A 10426-nucleotide genomic window follows, 5' to 3' on the forward strand; every position below is an offset into this window, starting at 1 on the left:
GCATTTAATCTATGTAGATGAAGTTTGTGGTTTATTTAAGCTTGCAGGTTTGCCCGAGGATGAGGTCAAGAAGAAGGTCTTTCCCTTATCTTTGAGGGATAAGGCGTTGACATGGTATAGGCTATGTGATGATACTGGATCATGGAACTACAATCGGTTGAAATTGCAATTTCATCAAAAGTTTTATCCTATGCATTTAGTACATCATGATCGGAATTATATTTATAATTTTTGGCCTCGTGACAGAGAAAGCATCGCTCAAGCTTAGGGGAGGCTTAAATCAATGCTATATTCATGCCCCAACCATGAGCTCTCGAGAGAAATTATCATTCAGAACTTCTATGCTCGGCTTTCTCATGATGATCGCACCATGCTTGACACTTCTTGTACCGGTTCTTTTATGAAGAGAGATATTGACTTCAGATGGAATTTATTGGAGAGAATTAAACGCAACTCTGAAGATTGGGAGCTTGATGAAGGTAAGGAGTCAGGTATGAATTTCAAGTTTGATTGCGTTAAATCCTTTGTTGAAACAAATACTTTTTGTGATTTTAGCGCTAAGTATGGACTTGATTCTGAGATAGTAGCTTCATTGTGTGAATCATTTGCTGCTCATATTGATCTCCCCAAAGAGAAGTGGTTTAAATAGCATCCTCCCTTAGAAGTCAATGTAGTTAAACCCAATCCAGTTGAAGAGAGAGTCATTGCCTATAATGATCCTATTGTTCCAAGTGCTTACATTGAGAAACCACCTTTCCCTGTTAGGATAAAGGATCATTCTAAAGCTTCAACTCTGATACGTAGAGGCTACATTAGAACACCTACACCCCCTGAGCAAATTAGAGTTGAACCTAGCATTGCTATTATCAAAGATCTCATGTCCGACAATGTTGATGGCCATGATATTCACTTCTGTGAAGATGCTGCTAGAATTGCTAAACCACACGCTAGAGACAAACATAGGCATGTTGTTGGCACACTAGTTGTTTCTGTTAAGATAGGAGATCATTGTTATCATGGTTTATGTCACGTGGGTGCTAGTGTTAGTGCAATACTCAATCCTTATATGATGAAATTAATAACGAGATTGCACCTGTTGAGATAGAACCTATTGATGTCACTATTCAGCTTGCAAATATAGATACTATCTGCCCTATGGGAATTGTTAGGGATGTTGAAGTCTTGTGTGGTAAAACGAAGTATCCTGTTGATTTCCTCGTTCTTGCTACCACCCAAGATAGCTTTTGTCCCATCATATTTGGCAGACCCTTTCTCAATACCGTCAATGCTCATATTGACTGTGAGAAGCAAACTGTCACTGTTGGCTTTGAAGGTGTGTCACACGAGTTCAATTTCTCCAAGTTTGGTAGACAACCTCATGAAAAAGAGTTGCCTAGTAAGGATGAAACTATTGCCTTAGCTTCTATTGCCGTGCCTCCTACTGATCCCCTAGAGCAATACTTGCTTGAGCATGAAAATGATATGCATATGGATGAAAGGAATGAGATAGATAGAGTTGTCTTAGAACAATATCCTATCCTTCAGAATAATTTTCCTGTTGAACTGCTTGGGGATCCACCCCCACCAAAGGGTGATCCTGTGTTCGAGCTTAAACAGTTGCCAGATACTCTTAAGTATGCTTATCTTGATGAAAAAGAGATATATCCTATTATTATTAGTGCTAGCCTCTCAGAGCATGAAGAAAAGAAGTTACTAAAAACTCTGAGGAAGCACCGTGCTCTATTGGATATACTCTGCTTTCTAGATGGTTATTCTGGTTTCTCCCAAATACTGTTGCACAATCTGATCAGGAGAAAACCACTTTCACCTGCCCTTTCGGTAGCTTTGCTTACAGACGTATGCCTTTTGGCTTATGTAATGCACCTGCCACCTTTCAAAGATGTATGATGGCTATATTCTCTGACTTTTGCGAAAAGATTGTTGAGGTTTTCATGAATGACTTCTCCGTTTATGGGTCTTCTTTCGATGATTGCCTCAGCAACCTTGATCGAGTCTTGGAGAGATGTAAAGATACCAATCTTGTCTTGAATTGGGAGAAGTGCCACTTTATGGTTAATGAAGGCATCGTCTTAGGACATAAAATTTCTGAAAGAGGCATTGAAGTCGATAAGGCTAAGGTTGATGCAATCGAGAAAATGATATACCCCACAAATATCAAAGGTATAAGAAGTTTCCTTGGTCATGTTGGTTTCTATAGAAGGTTTATGAAAGACTTCTCTAAGATTTCTAGGCCTCTTACCAATCTCTTGCAAAAGGATATTCCTTTTGTTTTTGACGATGATTGTGAGGAAGCCTTCGAAATACTTAAGAACGCTTTGATAACTGCACCTATTGTTCAACCACCTGATTGGAACTTACCTTTTGAAATCATGTGTGATGCTAGTGATTATTCTGTTGGTGTTGTCCTAGGGCAAAGAGCTGATAAGAAGTTGAATGTTATTCACTATGCTAGTAAAACTCTAGATAGTACCCAAAGAAACTATGCTACTACGGAAAATGAATTTTTAGCAGTCGTGTTTGCATGTGAAAAGTTCAAATCTTACATAGTTGATTCCAAAGTCACTATTCACACTGATCATGCTGCTATTAAGTACCTCATGGAGAAGAAATACGCTAAACCTAGACTTATCAGATGGGTTCTCTTGCTACAGGAATTTGATTTGCATGTTGTTGACGGGAAGGGTGTTGATAACCCACTGTCAGATAACTTGTCTAGGTTGGAGAATGTTCTTGATGACCCACAACCTATTGATGATAGCTTTCCTGATGAGCAACTGAATGTCATCAATACTTCACGTAGTGCACCGTGGAATGTTGATTATGCGAACTATATCGTTGCCAAATATATACCACCTAGTTTCACATACCAGCAAAAGAAGAAATTCTTCTTTGACATGAGACATTACTTCTGGGATGATCCTCACCTTTATAAGGAAGGAGTAGATGGTGTTATTAGACGTTGTGTACCTGAACATGAACAGGGACAGATCCTACAGAAGTGTCACTCCGAGGCCTACGGAGGACACCATGCGGGAGATAGAACTGCACACAAGGTATTGCAATGAGGTTTCTATTGGCCCACTCTCTTCAAGGATGCCCGTAAGTTTGCCCTGTCTTGTGACGAATGTCAAAGAATAGGTAATATCGGTAAACGTCAGGAAATGCCTATGAACTATTCACTTGTCATTGAACCATTTGATGTCTGGAGCTTTGATTATATGGGACCTTTTCCAAAATCCAATGGGTATACTCATATCCTAGTTGCTTTTGATTACGTCACTAAGTGGGTAGAAGCTATCCCCACTAGTAGTGCTGATCACAACACCTCTATCAGGATGCTTAAAGAAGTTATTTTTCCCTAGATTTGGAGTCCCTAGATATCTAATGACTGACGGTGGTTCACATTTCATTCATGATGCTTTCCGTAAAACGCTTGCTAAGTATGATGTTAACCATAGAATTGTGTCCCCCTATCACCCTCAGTCTAGTGGTCAAGTAGAGCTAAGAAATAGAGAGATTAAACTAATTCTGCAAAAGACTGTCAATAGGTCTAGAAAGAATTGGTCTAAGAAGCTCGATGATGCACTGTGGGCTTATAGAACTGCCTATAAGAATCCCATGGGCATGTCTCTGTACAAAATGGTGTACGGTAAAGCATGTCATTTACCTCTTGAGCTAGAGCATAATGCTTATTGAGCAATCAAAGAGCTCAACTTTGATTTCAAACTTGCTGGTGAGAAGAGGTTATTTGATATTAGCTCACTTCATGAATGGAGAACTCAGGCATATGAGAATGCCAAGTTGTTCAAAGAAAAGGTTAAGAGGTGGCATGATAAAAGGATACAAAAGCGTGAGCTCAATGTAGGTGATTATGTCTTGCTATATAATTCTCGTTTAAGATTTTTTTGCACGAAAGCTTCTCTCTAAATGGGAAGGTCCCTATATCGTTGAGGAAGTATATCGTTCCGGTGCTATCAAGATCAACAACACGGAAGGTAATTGTCCGAGAGTTGTAAATGGGTAGAGAATCAAGCATTATATCTTAGGTACTCCCATAAATGTTGAAAGCAATATTATCAATACCATAACTCCGGAAGAATACCTAAGGGATATTTATCAGCATGTTTCAGACTCCGAAAACGAAGAGGTATGTGATTCGGTAAGTAAACAGACTCCAAAAAATTTCGAGTAGGAATTTTTCTCTGTTTTGGAATATTTAGAAAAACAGAAAATTTTGAAATAGTCCGGAAAGAGCACGAGGAGGCGACAAGCTTGCCAGGCGCGGGCCACCCCCCTGGCCGCGCCTGGGGGGCTTGTGGCCACCTCGTGTGCCTCCCGGACTCCGTTTTCTTGCGGAGTACACCTTCTGGTCGGAAAAAAATCATTATATATTCTCCCGTAAGGTCTGACCCTCGTATCACGCAGATTTCCTCTGTTTTCGTTTCGAGCCTGTTTTCTGCCGCAGATTTAGGGCAAGATGTCTTCTCAAGATTCAGAGGGGGAGAGCTATGTGGCCGATTATCGTGCTAACCCCAAGGTCTATGAGGACTTGGATCCTTATGGCTAGACCACTGATGAGGAAGAAGATTATGATCCCAAGGGGAAGGAACAAACAAGTTCCGATGAGGAGGAGGCTCCTCTACCTCAACTTGGACACACACATGTGGAGTTCAAGAAGTCGAGCCTCCCTGACTCAAAGAAGAAGCCTAAGACTTTGTTTATCCCTTCTCGTTTCTTGCAGGAGGGTAAGCAGGAATTATGCCAAAGGGTGTTGAGGCTTGAAGAGGAAAATGATGATTTCAGGGAGCAAAATTTTATGCTCAAGTGTAAATTAAACAAGTTCAAGACCTCTGCAACAACTCCACCACCATCACCTCCAAAGGAATACAACTAAGCATGGGTATGGGCAATCGCCTTGGCTTGTGCCAAGCTTGGGGGATTTGCCCCGGTATCGTATCACCATCACATCTTTTGCCTTTACTTTTGTTTTAGTTTGTTCCTTTTCAATTTTCTCTTTCTCTAGTAGATTAAAGTCCTTAGTGTTTTAGGCTTGAGTTTTGCTTTGTGTCACCCCCGATGTATTCGAGCTCGCGAGCCATATAATAAAGAGTGTCTTAGTTAAGGGCTTTGCCTCATGCCATGATCAAGAGAATGAGAAAAGAACAAAAGCATGAAAAGATCATGCAATGATCTTATGGGAAGTGATGGCTTCACATATAAAAAGAATGATGATTGAAACTTGTTGAGGATAAACAAACGTAGACCTTGGTCATTGTTGCAATTACTAGGAAGTGATAAAGAAGGAGAGGTTCACATATAAATATATATCATCTTTGACACCATCTATGATTGTGAACACTCACTAAACTATTACATGCTTAGAAGTAGATGTTGGACAAGGAAGACAACATAATGAATTGTGTTTGCTTGGTTCCGAACAATGTTATATGAATAGAGATCCCTTAGCATGTGACGATTGCTTCCACCTCATATTAGCCAAAACTCCTGCACCAAGTAGAGATACTACTTGTGCATCCACAAACCTTCAACCCAGTTTTGCCATGAGAGTCCACCATACCTACCTATGGATTGACTAAGATCCCTCAAGTAAGTTGTCATCGGTGCAAGCAATAAAAATTGCTCCCTAATATGTATGATCTATTAGTGCGTGGGAAATAAGCTTTGTACGAAACCGTGATGATGAAAACATAAAAGCGACAGACTGCATAATAATGTTCTTTATCACAGGAGGCAATATAAAGTGACGTTCCTCCACACTAAGAGGACACACATCCAAACCTCAAAAGTGCATGACAACCTCTGCTTCCCTCTGTGAAGGGCCTTTCTTGTACCTTTACTTTTTGCTCTTGAAAGAGTCATGGTGATCTACACCAATTCCTTATTTCGCCTTTATCTTGGCTAACGTCATATGCTAGGGAAAGATCTATATTCATATGTCAACTTGGAAGTAAGTATTCATGAATTATTATTGTTGACATTACCCTTGGGGTAAATGGTTGGGAGGCGAAACTATAATCCCCTATCTTTCTCTGTGTCCAGCTGAAAGTTTGATATCATGAGTACCACGTTAGTTGTAGCAATTGTAGAGAACGAAAATATGATTGAGTATGTGGATTTGCTTTACAAGCTCTTATTTGACTCTTTCCGATGTTGTGATAAATTGTAATTGCTTCAATGACTAAAGGCTATCGGTTGTTAATTCTCGGTAAGGTTCTTGATCCATGCTTTACTTTGTGAAGGAATTGTCACTTTAGCATAAGAGATGATATGATGGTATTGCTGTTCTAACTATGATCATGATGCCTGCATGTTCGTATCTTGTTTTCTCGACACCTCTCTCTCTAAACATGTGGGCATATTTATTGAGCTCGGCTTTCGCTTGAGGACAAACGAGGTCTAAGCTTGGGGGAGTTGATACGTCAATTTTGCATCATGCTTTCATGTTGATATTTATCGCTTTTTGGGCTATTATTAAACTTCAAGGTACAATACTTATGCCTTTTCTCTCTTATTTTGCAAGGTTTACATGAAGAGGGAGAATGCCGGCAGCTCGAATTCTGGCCTGAAAAAGGAGCAAGTTTGAGATGCCTATTCTGCGCAACTCCAAAAGCCGTGAAAATCAACGAGGATTTTTTTTGGGATTTATAAAAAATACTGGGCCGAAGAAGTGCATGAGGGGCGCTAGCAGGAGGCCACAAGCCTGCTAGGCGCGGCCTACCCCCCTGGGTGCGCCTAGGGGGCTTGTGAGCTCCCTGCTGGCCCACTGGCCCCCCTCTTTTGCTACAAGAAGGGTTTTGGTCTGGAAAAAATCAGGAGGAGGTTTTTTGGAGGATTCGCCGCCGCCACGAGGCATAACTTGAGCAGAACCAATCTAGAGCTCCGGCAGGACGATCCTGCCAGGGAAACTTCCCTCCCGGAGGGGGAAATCGTCGCCATCATCATCACCAACACTCCTATCATCGGAGGGGACTCGTCACCATCAACATCTTCATCAGCACCATCTCATCTCCAAACCCTAGTTCATCTCTTGTAACCAATCTCCGTCTCGCGACTCCGATTGGTACTTGTAAGGTTGCTAGTAGTGTTAATTACTCTGTGTAGTTGATGCTAGTTGGATTACTTGGTGGAAGATTATATGTTCAGATCTTTGATGCTACTCATTACTTCTCTGGTCATGAATATGATTATGCTTTGTGAGTAGTTACTTTTGTTCCTGAGGACATGGGATAAGTCATGCTATAAGTAGTCATGTGAATTTGGTATTCGTTCGATATTTTGATGTGTTGTATGTTGTCTCTCCTCTAGTGGTGTTATGTGAACGTCGACTACATAACACTTCACCATTATTTGGGCCTAGAGGAAGGCATTGGGAAGTAGTAAGTAGATGATGGGTTGCTAGAGTGACAGAAGCTTAAACCCTAGTTTATGCGTTGCTTCGTAATGGGCTGATTTGGATCCACTAGTTTTATGTTATGGTTAAACTTTGTCTTAATTCTTCTTTCGTAGTTGCGGATGCTTGCGAGAGGGGTTAATCATAAGTGGGATGCTTGTCCAAGTAAGGGCAGTACCCAAGCGCCGGTCCACCCACATATCAAACTATCAAAGTAACGAACGCGAATCATATGAACATGATGAAAACTAGCTTGATAGAAATTCCCATGTGTCCTCGGGAGCGTTTTACCTCCTATAAGACTTTGTTCAGGCTTGTCCCTTGCTACAAAAGGGATTAGGCCACTTTGCTGCACCTTTGTTACCGTTGTTACTTGCTACCTGCTACGAATCATCTCACCACACAACTACTTGTTACCGATAATTTCAGTGCTTGCACATATTACCTTGCGGAAAACCACTTGTCAGATCCTTCTGCTCCTCGTTGGGTTCGACACTCTTACTTTGAAAGGACTACGATAGATGCCCTATACTTGTGGGTCATCAAGGAGAAGAAGAAGAAGGAGAATAAGAAGAAGAAGAAGAAGAAGGAGAATAAGAAGAAGAAGAAGAAGAAGAAGAAGAAATATGTTGTAGCATAGCTAGTCGGTCCTGGACTTCGAGGGTGATTCCTCCTTCACCACTCCCGATAATGACTGTGTCGTTCAACTCCTCAAGTGTGACCCTTGAAGGTGATTCCTCCCTGGTCGCCTTGATGGTTACATCAATTGGAATCCATCGAGGGTGACTCCTTGGTTCCGCCCTTGATGTTATGGCCACACAGTTACTTTTTCTTTCCCCCTTGATTCACCAGAAAGACGGGACGTCCCAAAGGGTTACCCGCGAGTGATGTGTAGACGAGTTCACCGGGAAGGTACCTGCGAGTGAATTACGAGGCACGGTCGGGGAGGCAGACTTTCTAGGAGAGGGATGGGCCTCACTCTTGCCTTACATCATCTAGACGGAGCGACAGGAACATTGATCATTGTCGCGAGTTACAAAGTCACTAATGGGTTTGGATATGTGATATGAGTAGGCCTCTCGCCTTTATCGCAGTAACCGCCACACGAGAATAAGTATGGGCACTCTCGCCATACATTCGTCCGAAGGCTCTTCAAATGCCACAATGTGCGGCATGCGTCCGGGTGGCCCGCATAAGCATCGTTTTTGTATTAAGAGGTGCCAGGACTAACATCGATCGTCCACATAATGTGTAGGAGTGTGCAAAGGGCGATGTGACCAAGATCCCTCAGCACTTAGGAGTAGACCGGCATGTTGGCCTCTCTGTTAAGCCTGGGTAGGACTACGACGTATCGATCGGCCGAGGCCAGGCATGACCCAAGAAGGTGTGTCTGGCTGGAGTTAATCAACTGTCTTGGCTTAGCTAGTGCACCCCTGCATGGAAGTATATCTATTCGAATAGTCATGTCCATGGTAACGGACAGTCAGAAAGTATCCTAATCTTCTATAACTAGAAATGGATACTAGTGATATTAAATTGAAATGTTGGCTTCGAGATTGCTTCGTCCCAGGAAGTCAAGGAAGAATCTCTGGGCCTTGTTACAACATGTTTGTATATGTTATACTGATCTGAACTCTTCTAATGTTGCAAGACCCTGAAGATGCTAATCTTCGATAGGACTAGGCATTTCCTCTCTCTTGTGGTATTTTTGCAATTCATTCCAAAGATATAGCCCCATTCCTTTCAAAACAATGCATATTTATCATAGATCTAATGTAAGTCTTGCGAGTACTTTGGATGAGTACTTGCTACCTCTTGAGCTTGCGTTGGTTTTTCCCTTGAAGAGGAAAGGGTGATGCAGCACAGTAGCAGTAAGTATTTCCCTCAGTTTGAGAACCAAGGTATCAATCCAGTAGGAGTATCAAGGCAAGTCACCAATGTACCTATGCAAAAACAAACAAACTTGCACCCAACGCTATAAAGGGGTTGTCAATCCATTCACGATTAATTGCAACGTGAGATCTGAAGGTGGAAAGTGCAACAAAGTTAAAGTGTAGAGCTGAAAATATGATGTGAAGTAGACCCGGGGGCCATAGTGTTCACTAGAGGCTTCTCTCCTGATAGCAAGTATTACGGTGGGTGAACGAATTACTGTCGAGCAATTGATAGAATCGCGCAAAGTCATGATGATATCTAAGGCAATGATCATACATATAAGCATCACGTCCGAGACAAGTAGACCGATACTTTCTTCATCTACTACTATTACTCCTCACATCGACCACTATACTGCATGCATCTAGTGTATTGAATTCATAACAAACAGAGTAACGCCTTAAGCAAGATGACATGATGTAGAGGGATAAATTCATGCAATAGATATAAACCCCATCTTTTTACCCTTGATGGTAACAACGCGATGCGTGCCTCGTGATATCTCTGTCGTATCTACTTTTCCAAACTCTTTTGCCCTTGTTTTGGACTCTAATTTGCATGATTTGAATGGAACTAACCCGGACTAACGATGTTTTCAGCAGAATTGCCATGGTGTTGTTTTTCCGTAGAAATAAAAGTTCTCGGAATGACCTAGAAATTTACGGGGATTTTTTGTGGAATATATAAAAAATACTAGCGCAAGAATCAACCGGAGAAGTGGAGCGTGGAGCCCACAAGCCCACGAGGCGCAACCCCCCTGGCCGCGCCTGGCAGGCTTGTGGGCCCACGTTGCTCCACCGCCTCCAATTCCAGCTCTATTTAGTCCCTTTCGTCCGAAAAAAATCAGGGAGGAGAGTTCATCACGTTTTACGATACGGAGGCGCCGCCACCACCTGTTCTTCCTCTGCAGGGCAGATCTGGAGTCCGTTCTGGGCTCCGGAGAAGGGATATCATCGCCATCGTCATCACCAACCTTCCTTCATCGCCAATTCCATGATGCTCTTCACCGTTCGTGAGTAATCTCATCGTAGGCTTGCTAGACGGTGATGGGTTGGATGA

This window comes from Hordeum vulgare, chromosome 4H (assembly GCF_904849725.1).
Source record: "Hordeum vulgare subsp. vulgare chromosome 4H, MorexV3_pseudomolecules_assembly, whole genome shotgun sequence".
In the NCBI taxonomy this organism is placed as follows: Eukaryota; Viridiplantae; Streptophyta; class Magnoliopsida; order Poales; family Poaceae; genus Hordeum; species Hordeum vulgare.